We start from the raw sequence: 17,050 nt of genomic DNA, 5'->3' as shown, positions 1-17,050 counted from the left end.
TCCAACTTCCTTCAGCCAAAATTCACACTTGCTGAACTTGGCGTATAACTGATGTTCTCTGAGCTTCTCAAGTACCAATCGTAAATGCTCCTCATGCTCTTCTTCATCCTTGGAAAAGATTAAAATATCATCAATGAACACCACGACGAACTTATCCAGAAACTCCATAAACACTTTGTTCATCAGGTTCATGAAATAGGCAGGTGCGTTAGTCAGTCCAAATGACATAACGGTATACTCATACAATCCATATCTGGTGGTAAAAGTCGTCTTTGGTATATCCTGCTCTCGAATCTTTAACTGATGGTATCCTGATCGTAGATCGATTCTTGGAAAATACTTTAGCTCCTTGTAGGCGGTCAAACAAATCATTGATCATCGGCAGTGGGTACTTGTTTTTGATGGTCACTTCATTCAATCCTCGGTAATCAACAACCATCCTCAGCGATCCATCTTTCTTCTCCACTAGGAGTACTGGTGATCCCCAAGGTGACGAACTTGGGTGAATATAGCCTTTATCCAGTAACTCCTTGGTCTGCTTCTTAATTTCTTTCAAATCCTTTGCGGGCATCCTGTACGGTCTCTTAGATATTGGCCCTGTGCCTGGCAAAAGTTCAATCAAGAACTCAATGTCTCTATCTGGTGGCATGCCTGGCAACTCTTCTGGAAATACATCCGGATAGTCCTTCACCACTGGTACTTCCTCCTATACAACTCCTGATAAGGAATTCACTTGAGTCCTTTTTGGCATATGCCGGGATACATACTTGATCCTTTTTCCTTCGGGGGTGGTAAGCAAAATCGTCTTGCTGGCACAATCGATGTTTCCTCCATACAACGATAGCCAATCCATTCCCAAAATCACATCCAAACCTTGCGATTCCAAAACAATGAGGTCTGAGGGGAAAACATGCCTTCCAATGGCCAATGGTATCTGAAAACATCCTTGGGTTGCCATATACTCTGCTCCTGGCGAGGCTACTAACATAGGGGTTTTGAGAACTTGGGTGGACATCTTAAACTTATTCACGAATCCCCTTGATATGTATGAATGCGATGCACCAGTATCGAAAAGAACGGTTGCAGTAAATGACTTAACCAAAAACTTACCTATTACTGCATCAGGCTGAGCTTCAACTTCCTCCACGCTCACGTGGTTCACATGCCCTTTGTTGAACGGGTTCGGCTTCTTCCCAGAGCTTCCATTGCCATTTCCATTTTGGGCTTCAGGACAATCAGTTGCATAATGTCCAGTCTTCTGGCACTTGAAGCAAGTAATGTGACTTAGATCCCTCTTGGTTGGGGTAGATGGGTTGGTGCGGTTCTGTCCGTTTCCTCCTCCATTTCCATTACCATTCTTGGAGCCATTATGGTTGTGCGAACTACCTCCTCCATGGGTATGCTGAAACTGTCCTCCCGGCTTCGGGGTAAATCGTGGCTTCTGCTGGGCTCCAGAATTGTACTTCCCTTGTCCATACTTCCTCTTGCGCTTCTCAATCTGCTGTTGCTTCCCTTCAATCATGAGAGCTCTATCTACCAGCTCCTGGTAGTTGTTGAAGGTTGCTACCATCAACTGCATACTCAGTTCATCATTCAGCCCTTCCAAAAATTTCTCCTGCTTGGCAGCATCTCTAGCAACGTCATCTGGTGCATAACGTGCTAGCTTACTGAAATCCTCCACATACTGGCCTACGATGCGTCCTCCTTGGCGTAGGTTGCGAAACTCACGCTTCTTCATAGCCATAGCTCCTGCTGAAACATGAGCTGTACGGAAAGCTTGCTGAAACTGGTCCCATGTGACAGTGTCAATAGGGTGCGTGGCTGTATAATTCTCCCACCATGATGTTGTGGGTCCATCAAGCTGATGTGCGGCAAAACGCACTCTTTCCGCATCTATGCATCCTGCAGTGGTCAACTCCCTTCCAACTTTGCGGAGCCAATCATCTGCTACAATCGGCTCGGTGCTACTGGAAAACACCGGCGGGTTTAGCCTTAAGAAACGGGCTAAGTGATCAACAGGTGGTGGTGGAGGTGGGTTGTTGTTGTTGTTGTTGCCTTGGTTCTGCACTAACACTTGCATCAGGGCATTCTGTTGCTGAATCAACTGGGTGATCTCTGGCGGGAAAACAAATCCGGTGTCGCGTCTCGGAGGCATCTGATGGGTTTAGAAAAGATGAGAGTTAAGAATAGAATGAGGTCTAGAGGGAAAACACTACCCATATGCTCATGAGACAAATACAATCAATATCACTCAATCAATTCAAACAAGGCAAAACAATCAATCTAACTAGCGTTACAAAGTGCTTGAACTATACTATTAAATGGGGGAAAACTACTACCGATATGGTGGTCTACTAGAAATTATGATCTGTTGAAGACTCCATGATGTCTGCTCCAGCTTCATCAACCCAATCGTCTTCACTTGGTTCTGAGTCGGTGTCGTCGATGATGATGTAGTTATCCGGACAAGTGCATTCATCGACTTCTGCTTTTGGCACTGGATTTCCCATGAATACTCCAATCTTCTTCTCCAGGTCGTCATTCTTCCCTACTAGTGCGTTGATTTCCTCCAAATAATCTTCGCGTGTAGCCTTGAGTTCTTCTTGGAGCTCTTTGATCTTGGTTAATGCCTTCTTCAGTTCTTCCTTGTCCGTGCACATCTGGTTCTCCTGGTGACGAATATGTTGGTTCTGCTCCTGGATGAAAGCTGTAATTGATCCATCCTTCTTGGTTCTGATCATCTCCCATTGCGCGTCTCGGCGTCCACAAATTTGGTAAATTGTATCCTTAAGCTCCTGGTGATAGACTTCTCCAATGCGTCCCAGGGCGATGTGTGCGGCCATGCTCTTCCCTAAACTCCAGGTTGGTGCTTCGAAAACCAATCTTATGGCACTAAACATCCTTCCTGGAATGATAACTTGAATCTTCCAGCTCTCCTCTTCAGGTAATGTGGCGTTGTAGGTTCCGGTGATGCTTGGTATTCCTATGTTCAAGTACTTGGTGACTTCCTTCAAGTGTCGTCCAAACGGCGTGCCTTCATCTGGTTGCATGAACTTGCTCCTTGCATCCGCCATTCCTAAAAGAGTAGAAAGTGGAGAGGGGTCAGAAATGAGAAGAGAGAAGCTTTCTAGGGCTTAAGCTCAGTGGCCGTGTCCTACAGTCAGCGTGTGCTCTGATACCAACTTTGTAGCGACCAGACCTCAAATGGTCTGTGCTGCTGTGCACCAGTGTCATCCCTGGATCAGTAATGCTGACACGCACAGTACAAATGGAGGATTTATAACAGAGTAGCAATCACACACTTATTACATCGAATATCTCCGAAGAGATTAAGTATGATAAACATGGCTTAAGGCCATCTAAAAACGATAACAGCGGAAGACTTGGAAGATAAGTGAGTCCATCAACTCCAGCGGCATCACTGAGTATAAGACCACGACCTAAGGCACCTTACTCGTCATCTGAAAAGTCTGCAACATGAAACGTTGCAGCCCGAAAACGGGTCAGCACATAGGATATGCTGGCAAAGTAACACATAGAGAATAAAGAACAGTAATAATGCTATACTACATGCATATATGGCTGGTGGAAAGCTCTATGGTTACAGTTTTGCGAAAAGCCAATTTTATCCTACTGCAAAGGAATAAATTTTATTTAACTATCATGGTGGTTGTGAAACATTGAGAAGGTACCTCCAACTCAATCCCAATTAAGTGTCATCATTAACCCAACAAAATTAATTAAAAGTAACATGGTGATGAGATTCAAATGATAATCCAGGTACTAGATACTCAAGTTGTCCATAACCGGGGACACGGCTAACCATGATTAGTTTGTACACTCTGCAGAGGTTTGCGCACTTTTCCCCACAAGACTCGATCGCCTCCGTTTGATTCTCGCACTACATGATGTTTGAGAAACGGATGACCGAGACACAGTCTTTCAGGAACAATCACTCTTTACTCCGGATGGACCGGTACACCTACTTTCCCCTACATCTGCTAGCCCACCTCTTCAAGAGATCCTGTAACCTACTCAACTATGCTAGAGCCCATAATAGCTTGTGGCTGCACATGGAAGTTTCTAGCATGAATAATCTTATGATCCCTTTGAGCCTGGGTGGCGGTCCTTACACAAACAGACAACACTGGGTTCTCCAGGTGCCTCAATCCACCCAGATGTGAGTTTTAGTTGCCACCTTAAGTTGAACCATTAATAAACATCTCACATCTGTCATGAATATCACTCAAACCCATCCACGTCTACGAGCATAGCATGGCAATAATAAAAGCAACGTAGAAGTAACTCCCAAGGGTTTGAATAGAAAACAGGTAATAGGTACTACCTCAACTACTTCCCAATACCCACAATTTAATTAGATCCTAATCATGCAATTGTTTGAGGAAAAGATCTAATGCAATAAAACTGGGTATGAAAAGTATGATCAAAGTGTTACTTGCCTTGCTGATGATCCGCAAAACCTAGCGAGTCGAAGTAACAAGCGGCACACTCCGGGTACTCTATCGCAAACACACAAGCATACAATCAGTACTCATCTAATGCACAGGTAAAACTCGAATGAAAGATCCAACCAGAAAGTTCAACTTAAGAACTCCGGTTTGCAAAAAGAATCAACTCGAACGAAGCAACGAAAGTCAAACGGTGAAAGAAAGAAGCTTCGTTTACTAATCTGGATCTAGGTCAAATTTTACTGTAGCAAAAACTTGTTTGAGTAGGTTAAACGGAAAGAGAATTTCGAGACAAAACTCTAGGGGCTTGAATCGCCTGATTCCGATAAACGAGCGAGAAGTTAAACAGAAACGAAGATTCGATCAGAAATCGAATCTGAGATAATCGCAGAAAAATCCGATGAAAAAGAAAAACGGACGAACGGTTAAAGAACGGACGTTCGTTAACAGAGAAAAATCGACGAACGCGTTCGTAAAAACGAACGGTTCGGTGAACGCTCGCAAAATAACAAAACCGAAAAAAAACCGATCTAGGGTTTTTTTTAAAACGAATGGTTTTTTTAAAGAAAACCGGCAAACCGAAAGGCATCGGGTATACCTCGTCGGGGCGGCTCCGGCGAGGATCCGGCGGGGCTCCGGCGGGGCGCGGGGGTGCGGCGGGGGTGCGGGGCTCGGGGAAAGGGCGAGGGCGGCGAGGGGCGGCGGCAAATGGCGGCGGCGGCTCCCGAGCTCACACCGGCGGCGGCGGGGCGGCAAGTGCGGAGGCGGCGGCGGGCGAGATGAGAGGAGAGAGAGAGGGGGTATATATAGGAGGGAGGGGGGCTCCGGTGGCTTGAGGGAGGGGGCAAGCCGAGCGGGAGGCGGCTCCCGTGGCCATGGCGGACTCCGGCGGCGGCGGGCGCGTGCTGGAGAAGGAGAGGGGCGCGGGCGGGCCGGCGCGCGGCTGGGCTGCGGCCCGGTCGGGCGTCGCGCGTTTTTTTTTAAGTTCCGCGGAAAATAATTCGTAGAAAAATAAATAAAAGTCCAAAAAATATAAAATAAATTTTCCCCGTCTAGTTAGAAAATCTAGAATAGGGTGAACATTTTTTTAACACAAAATAAATATTTTGAAAACATGCAATATTTTTAATGCAATAAAAATTGCAAATAAAATCCAAATAAATCCAATAAATGATTTTAACATTTTTCCTCCAGTATTTCAATTGTTTTGGAGAAGTCATATTTTCTCCTCTCATTTATTTTTAAAATGAAATATTTTTCCGGAGAGAAAATAATTAAAACCAAAATCCTCGTCTTATTATTTGATGAAAATCAAATATGAAAATTCGAAAAAAAATCCCCAACTCTCTCCGAGGGTCCTTGAGTTGCTTAGGATTTATCGAGGATTTGTCAAAATGCAATAAAACATGATATGCAAAGATGATCTATGTATAACATACCAAATTGAAAATTTGGGATGTTACACTGGGAGACGTTGTGATGCAGCTCCTGAAGTAACTGTCGTAGCCAGGTGCACTCAGCAACAGCGTTGGCCACAGCTCGGTACTCAGCCTCGGCGCTGGAGCGCGAAACCGTGGGTTGTCGCTTGGACGACCACGAGACGAGGGAAGGACCGAGGTAGACGCAGTAGCCAAAGGTGGACCGACGAGTATCTGGGCAGCCAGCCCAGTCCGCGTCAGAGTAGGCCATCATCTCCAGAGAAGTGGACGCCGTGAGTGTCAGCCTGAGGGTCATCGTGCCGCGGATGTAACGGAGGATCCGCTTCACGAGAGTCCAATGGGAGTCACGAGGGGCGTGCATGTGGAGACACACCTGCTGAACAACATACTGAAGATCCGGTCTGGTGAGAGTCAAATACTGAAGAGCACCGACGATAGACCGGTAGAAAGGAGCATCCGACGCTGGCGAGCCCTCGAGAGCAGAAACCTTGGCCTTCGTGTCAACAGGACTAGCAACAGGGTGACAGTTGAGCATGCCAGCATGCTCAAGAAGCTCATGCGCATACTTCTGCTGATGAAGAAAGAAACCGTCCGGGAGCCGAACAACCTCAATGCCAAGGAAATAATGTAGAGCACCCAAGTCCTTGATGGAAAACTCGTCACACAGCCGAAGAGTAATCTGTTGAAGAAGAGCTGCGGAGGAGGCCGTCGGGATGATGTCGTCGACGTAGAGGAGCAAATATGCAGTTGTGTCACCGTCGCGATAGAACAACAATGAGGCGTCTGAACGAGTGACGCTGAAACCCAGTGTCTGAAGAAACCCGGCGATCCGCTGGTACCAGGCGTGGGGTGCTTGCTTGAGCCCGTAGAGAGATCGGGACAGCAGACACACATGGCCAGGAAGTGAGGTGTCGAAAAAACCGGTGGGCTGCTCACAATATACCTGCTCCTCAAGATGGCCGTGGAGCAAGGCGTTGGAGACATCCATCTGATGAACAGGCCAGCCTCGGGACACCGCGAGCTGGAGGACGGTGCGGATCGTGCCCGGTTTGACAACCGGGGCAAACGTCTCAGTGAAGTCCACTCCAGCACGCTGGCGGAAACCACGAACCACCCAGCGAGCCTTGTAGCGCTCAAGAGTACCATCCGAGCGGGTCTTATGGCGAAAGACCCACTTGCCGGTGATGACGTTGGCGCGAGGAGGCCGGGGAACCATTGTCCAGGTACGGTTCCGCTGAAGAGCGTCAAACTCTTCCTGCATCGCCGCAAGCCAGTGTGGATCACGAAGGGCTGCGCGAGCGGACGCGGGAAGAGGAGACGGCTCCGCGGTGGAGGCGGCGAGGACATACTCATCGCGCGAGTACTGGAGGCTCGGACGATGAACACCGGTGCGGGCCCGTGTAATAGGGCCAGTCGGCGCCATCGGAGACACCGGCGAGGCGGCCGGCGACACGGGCGGCGAAGCCACTGGCGAGGCGGCCGGCGTCGGGGCCGGTGAGGCGGCCGGCGTCGTAGCCAGCGAGGGGGCCGGCGTCAGGGCCGGCGAGGCGGCTGGCGTCGGGCCCAGCGAGGCGGCCAGCGTCGAGGCAGCCGAAGTAGCGGCCGAGCCAGCAGCGCCCGATCCCGCGGCGCCCGAGTCGGGGGCGGCGAGTGAAGGATGCGCGCCAGCCACACCGTCGGGGTCGGCCGAGGAGGCCGAGGATGCAGGCGCCGGCGTGGGAGCGCGAGGACCGCCAAAGCCCGGAGGCGGTCCACGGGTCGAACGGGGCCGTCCAACTGACGGAGTCGCCGGAGGGCCGCCGGTGGCCGGCGGTGACGAGGCGACAAGAGGTACCAGCTGCTGAAACGGAAACACCATCTCATCAAAGTAAACGTGTCGGGAGGTGAAAACACGATGAGAGACGGGATCATAGCAGCGGTAGCCCTTAGTGTTAGGTGGGTAGCCGAGAAAGATGCAGGCGACCGAGCGGGGTGCAAGCTTATGAGGCACAGTAGCGGCGATGCTAGGGTAGCAAAGGCAGCCGAAGATGCGAAGCTCATCATAAGAACGACTGCTTCGTCCACGGCTGCTTTGTCCAGGGCTGCGACGCCTCGCTGCTGCTGGACGACGCGCCGGGCCTGCGCGGCAAGAAGAACGCCACGCCCAACAAGAACTCCGCCAGGGGGTTCGAGGTCATCGACGCCGTCAAGGCGGCCGTCGAGGGGTGTTGTCCCGGCGTCGTCTCTTGCGCCGACATCCTGGCCATCGCGGCCGAGGAGAGCGTCGCTTTCGTAAGTATCCATACATTCATAGTCATGCTTAGGTAGCTACTACTGTACTACGTACCCTTCAACAAAGTCGAACACTACTGTGACATGCTGTAGCTGGGTGGGCCGAGCTGGGAGGTGAAGATGGGGCGGAGGGACTCGACGACGGCGAGCTTCAACGGCGCCGAGAACAACATCCCTCCCCCGACATCGGGGCTCGCGAACCTTACGTCCCTCTTCGCGGCGCAGGGGCTCTCCCAGAAAGACATGGTCGCACTCTCAGGTAGTACAATTTTGCGGTTGCACTCTAAACCAACATAATTTGTCATGGCCAAGTAGTACCTCGGTCCTAGTTTATTGGTCTTCATAGTATTTTGTGACAAATTTTGACCATGAATTTAACTAATAAAATGTTAACGCATATGATAAAAATTATACCATTGGATTCATATTTAAACATTGTTTTCAATGGTATAATTTTTTCCTAAAATCTAAAAAGTGCATATGCACTATTTGGACACATCGAGCGGCCGGCTCGCGATCGCACGATCCGGCCATCACAACCGCTATCTGACAAGTTCCCGGCCCACCGACAGCCTCTCTCTGTCTTCCCCGCAGCACCCGCTTCTCTCTCTCACTCTCCCCACGGATCTGGATCAGACGGGGCTCACCGGCCTCTCCCCTCAACGCCGACCACCAGGAGCCTCCCACTAACCGGCCACCACGCTCCACCGGCGGATCGAGGGAGGGGAGGACCACCCCCGCGTGGCTCTGCCCCGAGGTCGTCGTCGCACCACCACGACGGCGGTTGGCTTGGCCGCACCACCACCAGCCCACTCCACCATGGCGTCCTCTCCAACTGCCCCGCTCCTCCCTGCGCAACCAGATCCAGCCCCATCGCCGCCGTGCCCCGCCGTCGTCGACGGGATGCGGCCGTCGTCTCCTTCGTCTGCCCGAGGTTGGTTGAGATTCCTTCCCCTCCCGCTCTGACTGAGCCCACTCCCCCATCTGCTTGCTCTTTGATGATCTCCTCTACGTGCCTGGACACCGTGATGGCGGAGGTGGAGGATTCTATGGTCACGGTGGCGTTTGATGGCCGTGTCACGCGATGGCGAAGATGGAGCAGCCTCCGGTGGTGGTGGTGTCTGATGTGGTCTTTCCGGTCATGATCTGTCAAGCGGAGGTGCAGCAGTGTCAGGTCCCAGCGCCGGCAGCGATTCTGGCCTGATTCAGGCAGAAGGGTCCCGTGGGAGAGCACTGACACCTTCTCGTCTGAAATTCGTTGACTGGACCATCATAGCCTAGCGATTCTGGGTGCCTGCATGTCAATACAGTGTAGTAGTATTTGCTAGTAGTTCTAGCACCCAAGTCTAGTTTATATTTACATTTTTAATGTTTGTTTTCCTTTTTCTAATTGAGTGCTAGTCTGCTACTCAGTACATGACTGAAGCAAAATAGTCCAATTATATGTGTGTTCCATCGTCCTTGCAGAAACTGAATGATTGGGTGGTGAAATAAGTGTTTTGTTTAGTCAGCTAACACTATAACGTTTGTATGTTTTGATTTTTGGGCGGCGATTTGAGTTGGAATAGAAGAAGGGAAGTACATAAGAGTACCGAGAGGATAGTTCTAATGTTATTGCTCAACCCTCTCAAAATGTATTTGTGTGGTTTCTCTGTTTTCTAATAAGTTGCATGCATATAAATAACCAGTTGGCTATTTTGTTGTCATAGTTGCACAGAAACGTAAATGTAGTTGGATCATGCATATACAAATCTCAGTTGGCTAGCCAACTTATGAAGTTGCACCGTGAGAGCTAACCAGTTGCACAAACGATAGTATTCAGATGGATGCATTGTGTAAACCATGTTCAAGCAGTATATGTGTTCATTTGGTTGCACACTCATGTGTGCTCTGTTGTCACAAGGGTATGCATTCATACATGAGTTTGCAAATATAAGCAATACATATCCGAACTAGCTTAGTCACACTTATGCAGTTGTACAGGGAAGGGCTATATAGTTGCATGGTTGACAACTAGTTTAGTTTTGGTTTCAATGCCTAAATCATGACCATGCAGTGTGTATGCTGATTTTTTGGTTGCACACTCATGTGTGACCTGTTGGCCATACAGTGCATCAAGTTGCACACATTTTTGTTTTGTTTTGTAGGTGTGCTTTGAAAAATCAACATTACTTGCTTACCTCATGGCATTTTTTTGATATCAATTGTTTTTGCTCATTTTTTCTCTTTAATACATTTGGTTGCTTCGACTAATTTGTTTGTTCACTTTTCTTTTCACAGACCAAAAATGGTTGTAGAAGGATATGCGGCTCCTAGTGAATGAGAGGTATGTTTGCTTTTTTCATCATTTTTCATTTATCCTTGTGGCAGTTTTGTTTTGCAATTATAATAACTATTTTGGGGGGGGGGGGTGTTCCTGACCATGTTATGTGTTTTGTTTGTTCTATCCAGTGGCCTGTAAACAATTCTTCTCGGTGGAACTCGAAACAGCCCGCCAAGCGGCAGCCGCGTCGTGCTGATATCGATGGGGAGGCAGAGGATGACGAGATAAGTATCGTTCAAGGTTTTCGACTCGACAGGTCATTCTGGGGTAGCGACTCTTGACGAGTCATGACATGCCGATCTAGTCGAGGTGTCTGAGTCGACTTCTAGTTACGACTCATCGACTAGTCGTGACTATTCGTTCAACTCAAAAACAGGGGTACCGAGAAAGCAGTGAGGGTGCATTTCCCTTTTTTGCACACACACAACTTACTTTTTCCATGCATCCTTTAGGTTGGTAACCCATTCCTCTTCGTGAAACGGCGGAAACGGAAGGCGACCACGCAGGTTGGAGTTGTAGCTGGAGTTGGAACATCGTCTGCAGCAGCTGCCGAGGTAACATAAAATGGCATTAGGATTTTTTTCCTACACAAAGAAACCTGGGATATTATTTTTTACGCGGTTGCATAAGAACCAGCTAGGTGTTGGCATCCTGAAACTTTTATAGTTGTACAAAAATCAATTAAGAGTTGGTATCCTCAACTTTTCAAATAGTTGCACAATAGTATCACACGAGTTGGTATCCTCGACTTTCATAGTTGCACCAGAACCATTTGGGAGTTGGCAGTCTCAACTTTTTGAATAGTCACATAACAATATCACATGAGTTGGCATCCGCAACTATTTAAGTTGCACAAGAACCAATCAGGAGTTGGCATCACCAATTTTTTAATATTTACCAACAGTGCCACATGAGTTGGCATCTTCAACTTCTTTAGTTGCACAAGAACCATTCAGTAGTTGGCATCCTCATGTGTTCACATGCATATGATTTTCTAGGTTTGCAAATGCACTTGACTATAGTTGCACTACTTATTTGGAAGATTATAATCTGTTAAATTCACTATTTTATCTATTTTCTTGTGTTTAGATAGGCTAAATTCATCATGTTCCTCAGTTCAAAATTCATTACATAGCTGCATAAACACGCGACATGATTTGCATGCAGGAGTACTTGCAGTTGCACAAAATAGATGATGTAGTTGCACAACAGCCAACATAAAGTTTAGTTTTGGAATTCTGCATACAGATTTTTAGCTAAAACCAAAATGAATCTGAAATTATCTGAGTTGGCATCTTTTACTTTTATATGAGTTGAAGATGCCAACTAATGAAATTCAAACCCCACAAGTGGATGGATATGAGAGTGTTGTCGGTTGCACACTTGTACCCGTTAAGTTTTACAAATACAAGCTAGCGTTGGTTCATTTTTTTCTCAAGCTTCTTTTTTTGCATCATGTGCAGGTTTTACAGGCTATGGGGGTGCATGAACTGATATAGATTTTTGCACACAATTCTAAGCTACAAAGTGACATATACTACTGTGTGGAAAGATCAAAGGAAAAAAACACATATACTTCTTGTCTAGTTGGTAGTTATATTTTCATTGTACCTACAATATGCTTTTTTCTTTTTCTTTTTTTGCTATAGTGACACTGGTTCTTCTGCATTATGTGTGAAATAAGACTCTATATGTGCTCTCTTATATATATTTGCATATTTTCTGTGTTTTGTTGCACACATTGCTGCAAAAGTTGACTTGTCTTATGATCTAGTTGCACAATAATTAGTTAAAATTGCACAGGTACCGGATCTCCCCATTTTTTTTACCTTGTTTGTGTTGTCCTTTAAGTATGGAGAAGCTATTTTTCACAGAGAAATTTGGTGTGGGGGTGAAAGGGAAAGTCAAGGAGTGAGGATCTGGACATGAGGAGAAAGGATCAACCTCTTTTTTCACCCTTGTTGGTGCTGCCTGGTACTTTCTAATCTGTCCTCCCTCTTTTTCTTCTTTTTTTCGCAGCAAATTGTTCCATAGCATTGTTATTTCACCTTGATTCATCTGCCATGGTAGCTCTGGTGATGGAGATCCAGAACTGGGAACCCCTTGTTTCGTGGAGAAGAAGCTAGGTGGGGGCAGGTAGGGGCATATGGGGAGAAGGTTCGTGGCCAAGAGGGCGTGAGAGCTTTGAGTGCTTCAGGAGGGGAGGGAAGGGCATGTGATGGCCTGGGGACCGCGTCCTGTGTGTGGTTTGTTGGGTTGGCGTGGGTCTGTAGCTGGATTTCCTTTTCTGGAGCCAGGGGACCGAATCTTTTCTTTTCTGGTGGTGGCCGCTCGGGAACGCTAGGGAGCAGCTGGCCGCTCCCTAGACGCGTCCTAATTTTTTGTCGTGTGTATTGACGTTTTGTTAGTTAAATCTGTGGTTAAAATTTGATACTAAATATGAAAGGGACCAATAAACCAGGACGGAGATAGCAATATTTTCCTTTAATTTGCTGAAGAAGCAAGTTATAGCTTTCTAGCAGTAGAACAGCTGGTATCAACCAACGGAACTAATAGCAACGTTTTGACTCCAAAGCTCAAAATTTCTACATAAGATAATTTCTCTGGATTAAACAAATATACTACTTTACAGGTGATGAGTTACAAAGTTGATTGATGACTACTTACCACTGACCTAACCTTTGGTCTGTCCGCTTAATTTGTAAGACTGGACAACGTCAAAAAACATTGTTCCTTGGTCACTTAAACACGTAGTGCTAATTAGGAAAGTTGGTGAATGATTCCTACCGATCAATGGATTGACAAAAGAGTAACTGCAAAACAGGTAATAACTTGAGCTGACGGTATAACTTGTGTTCCACGAGCCCACACAATCGGCCTAGCACGCTGCACAAACTTCCGGGACCACATCTACAACGACACAAACATCGACGCCGGCTTCGCCAGGAGCCGCCAGTCAGGCTGCCCTCGCGCCACCGGCTCCAGCGACAACAACCTGGCGCCGCTGGACCTGCAAACCCCGACTGTCTTCGAGAACGACTACTACAAGAACCTCGTCTAGAAGAGGGGCCTACTGCACTCGGACCAGGAGCTCTTCAATGGCGGTGCTGCCGACGCGCTGGTCCGGGAGTACGTCGGTAGCCAGAGCGCCTTCTTCAAGGACTTTGTGGAGGGAATGATCAAGATGGGGGACATAACGCTGCTGACAGGATCCAACGGACATATTAGAATGAACTGCAGGAGGATGAACTAAGATTCTTCTCCCCTTCCCACACCGACAATTCCGATGTTCTTCCCATGCTTGAATTCATGATAATTTTCCCTTTTTCACTTAAACTCATTTGTTTCCTTTTCTTTTAAGGATAAAAGGTTAAAAGATATTATAATACTGCTCCTTTGTGCCATGTTCACAGAAGAACTGAACATGGATGCACTAGCAGAAGAACAAAGTGCAAAGTGAGATGTGGCAAATCAATTTATATTTTCAACGTATGCATTGGCAAATCCTGAAATTGTAAAGTAAAGAGGAGCTAAAGATCAAATGCCACAGTCTTTACCTTCCCGAGGAGTTGATAAAGTCCCACCAGATACTACTGACTATGAGCCCACAGGTCCCTCCGCCCTCCGCTCGAGAATTATAATGATTTCACTTGGAAAATAAGAACACATGGCGCAGACATGCAGAACATGACACCAACAAAAACAAGTATGATAGATGACATCACACAAAAGAAAGAGTTTACAAGACATACAAGAGAATATAAATGATCTATAAATAAAGGCGCGCACACACACAATACACACATTTTCTCTCTCCTTCGTTGGCATCAAAGACACCAAAATGTGAGAAAAGGAAACTAATCAGTCCACTAAGCTATGCACTGGCTAAAGGAGCAGAACTCTCTTCATCCTATGACCCCCAGCAGTAACTTCCAAGCCTTCATTTACATAGGAAGCTGGGCATGTCCATTTATCTTCTATATTTAATATCTAACTTTCACTAACCTATTTTTCTTAGCACGCAAGCATGGCATCTCAGCAAGCAACATGCATGGGGAAGTGCCCATCTCAACATTACAATCATGTATAGGGGAAAGCTCACCTCAACATGCAAACATGCATTTTTTTTCATTATGCTATTTATATTTAATAAATATTTTGGAACTATACAATAATCATAAAAGTATGTATTTTTAGTTTTAGCTCTCATATTATTACTGAATCATGCATAGGAAAAGGTCCATATCAACATGCAAACATGCATGGCGACAATTCGATTTCATTATGCTATTTATATTTTATAAATATGTTACAACTATACAATAATCAAAAAATAGAATATATGTATTTTAGTTTTGGTTCTCATATTATTACTCCCAATATTTATGTTTCATACAATCAAATATCATTAAAAAATATGCAAAATATTCCCACAACAACATGCAAGGTACCATATACTTTTAAGAAGTGGACAGGAGCTCAATTGACAGAAGTGACTAATTCATTCCCAATCTTTTAAGAAAGTTACGCATCAACCGAATTGGAACTCGGGTTATAATCATCTGATACACTGTACCAGCATACGTGTTTCTCAATGCGGATCCCCAAATATATAGAAGATTTACTTTTGAAAATTAGCACCAGATAAGACTACTATAGTTTCTCTCCTTTTTTTAAGGAGTCGGGTCCATTATAAAGGTTCAATAGAAGTACAAAGCACCCGAAATTCTAAGATTAACACCGAGGCCCCTAGACCACTAAACGACCACGGTCACCGCAAGAACTAGTCACGGAAGTGTCATTGTAGCCCTAGGAATTCCGATGACAGTGGGAAAGTCTTTGTGCATGTGCCCCTAAGAATGAACGCTCCAGAGTTGCAATCGTTGCCAGTGAACCCATAAGTCATGAAGAAAGCAATAGCAACATACTAAACGATCGAGTGCTAAGCTAACGGAATGGGTCAAGTCAATCACGTCATTCTCTTAATGAGGTGATCCCGTTAATCAAATGACAACTCATGTCTATGGCTAGGAAACATAACCATCTTTGATTAACGAGCTAGTGAAGTAGAGGCATACTAGTGACACTCTGTTTGTCTGTGTATTCACACATGTATTATGTTTCCGGTTAATACAATTCTAGCATGAATAATAAACATTTATCATGATATAAGGAAATAAATAATAACTTTATTATTGCCTCTAGGGCATATTTCCTTCACCAAGCCCCACATGCTACTAGCAAGCTAGGTGTACAATCAAGTAAATAAAACAAATTAATGCAAATTCTCCCAACACGCATTTACTACAACACGGTGTTGGTGGACGTGATTTTTTCAAGCACAAATAGTATGTGTACATGCACTTGTGGAGCAAGAAAGTAACTGTTGGGTGGACTAGAACAGAGCCCACAAATATTGCCCTCAATCGTCGAGTCTTGCTAGTTAAGATAATTGTTGATGTGGAGAGCAGGGACATAGCAGGATTTAACATTGAGGGGGGTAAGTAAGACTGTGTAACACCCCGAGAATCCTGCTACAGTAACTCTCTGTGATTAAGCTAATCATGTTGCTAAACAGGGCTTGATCACATTGGCATCACATTTCTTTTCAAACTCCTAATTCAAACTTCAATTAAAATTAAAGTGGAAAATAAAAGTTTTCAAAAATTTAAACAAAAATGTTCCGTGGGTGCCAAATAATACACTGGTAATTATGGTGGAGAAAACACATTTTTATAAAATACCTAAATACTTTTAAATGAAATAAAACAGAAAATAAAATAAATAAATAAAAAGATAATACAACAGAAAACAGAACAGACAAAGAAAAAGAAAGAGGAGAAGGCCCCCCCCACTGGACCCCTGGCCCAACTGGGCCGACCCCCCCGGCCCAGCCGGCCTAGCCCATCTCCCACTCGCCCCCCCCTTCCCTGTTCCCCCGACCGGGGTCGGAACAGGGCCGGTCCCCGCCGCACCACCTCGCCGGCGACGGGGAGGATAAGGATGCCAGCTCCCCCCGCCTCCTCGGGCCCCTCTCCCACTCACCCCCGCTCACCTCTGTGCCTCTCTCTTCCCCCCCAGATCCACGCCGCTCCTCCCTTCCCCACGCCCGACGCGGTCGCCGCCGTTCACCGTCGTTCCCACGGCCACCGTGCCCGCCTCGCCGCCCCACGGTGTCTCCAAGGACCGCCGTCGCCCGCTGCATCGTCTGGTGCAGCCCGTTGGAGACCGGAGCCCCTGCAACGACCTCCCCGAGCTCTTCTTCCCCGCACGGCCGCCGTCGATCGCCGCCCCGTTTCGCCTCCCCGAGCACGCTGCCGTCCCCCTACAGCCTCGCCGTGAGCTTCTCCCCCCTCCTCCCCTGTCCCTTCGCTCTCGCGCGCCCCCTAGCTACTTCCCCACGCGCGCCCGAACGCCGCGCCGCGGAGCTCGTCGCCGGCGGGTCTCCGGTGACCTTTTGGTCACGGGCTCAAGCCCGCTGCACTCCCCACAGCGCGTAGATGCCCCCCAGCCCCTCCGCTTGCTCGATAGCCCGCCGTAGCCTCGTT

General features: G+C 47.0%; 1 pseudogene; it reads left to right on the top strand.

The window, feature by feature from the left end:
• Window positions 1-7,609: 7,609 nt before the first annotated feature.
• Window positions 7,610-13,755, top strand: LOC109762966 (peroxidase 4-like; annotated as a pseudogene).
• The last annotated feature ends 3,295 nt before the right edge of the window (window positions 13,756-17,050 follow it).

The sequence above is a fragment of the Aegilops tauschii genome, chromosome 4, assembly GCF_002575655.3.
Source record: "Aegilops tauschii subsp. strangulata cultivar AL8/78 chromosome 4, Aet v6.0, whole genome shotgun sequence".
In the NCBI taxonomy this organism is placed as follows: Eukaryota; Viridiplantae; Streptophyta; class Magnoliopsida; order Poales; family Poaceae; genus Aegilops; species Aegilops tauschii.
The sequence above is the reverse complement of the archived record's forward strand: the minus strand, read 5'-3'. Positions and strand labels throughout refer to the sequence as shown.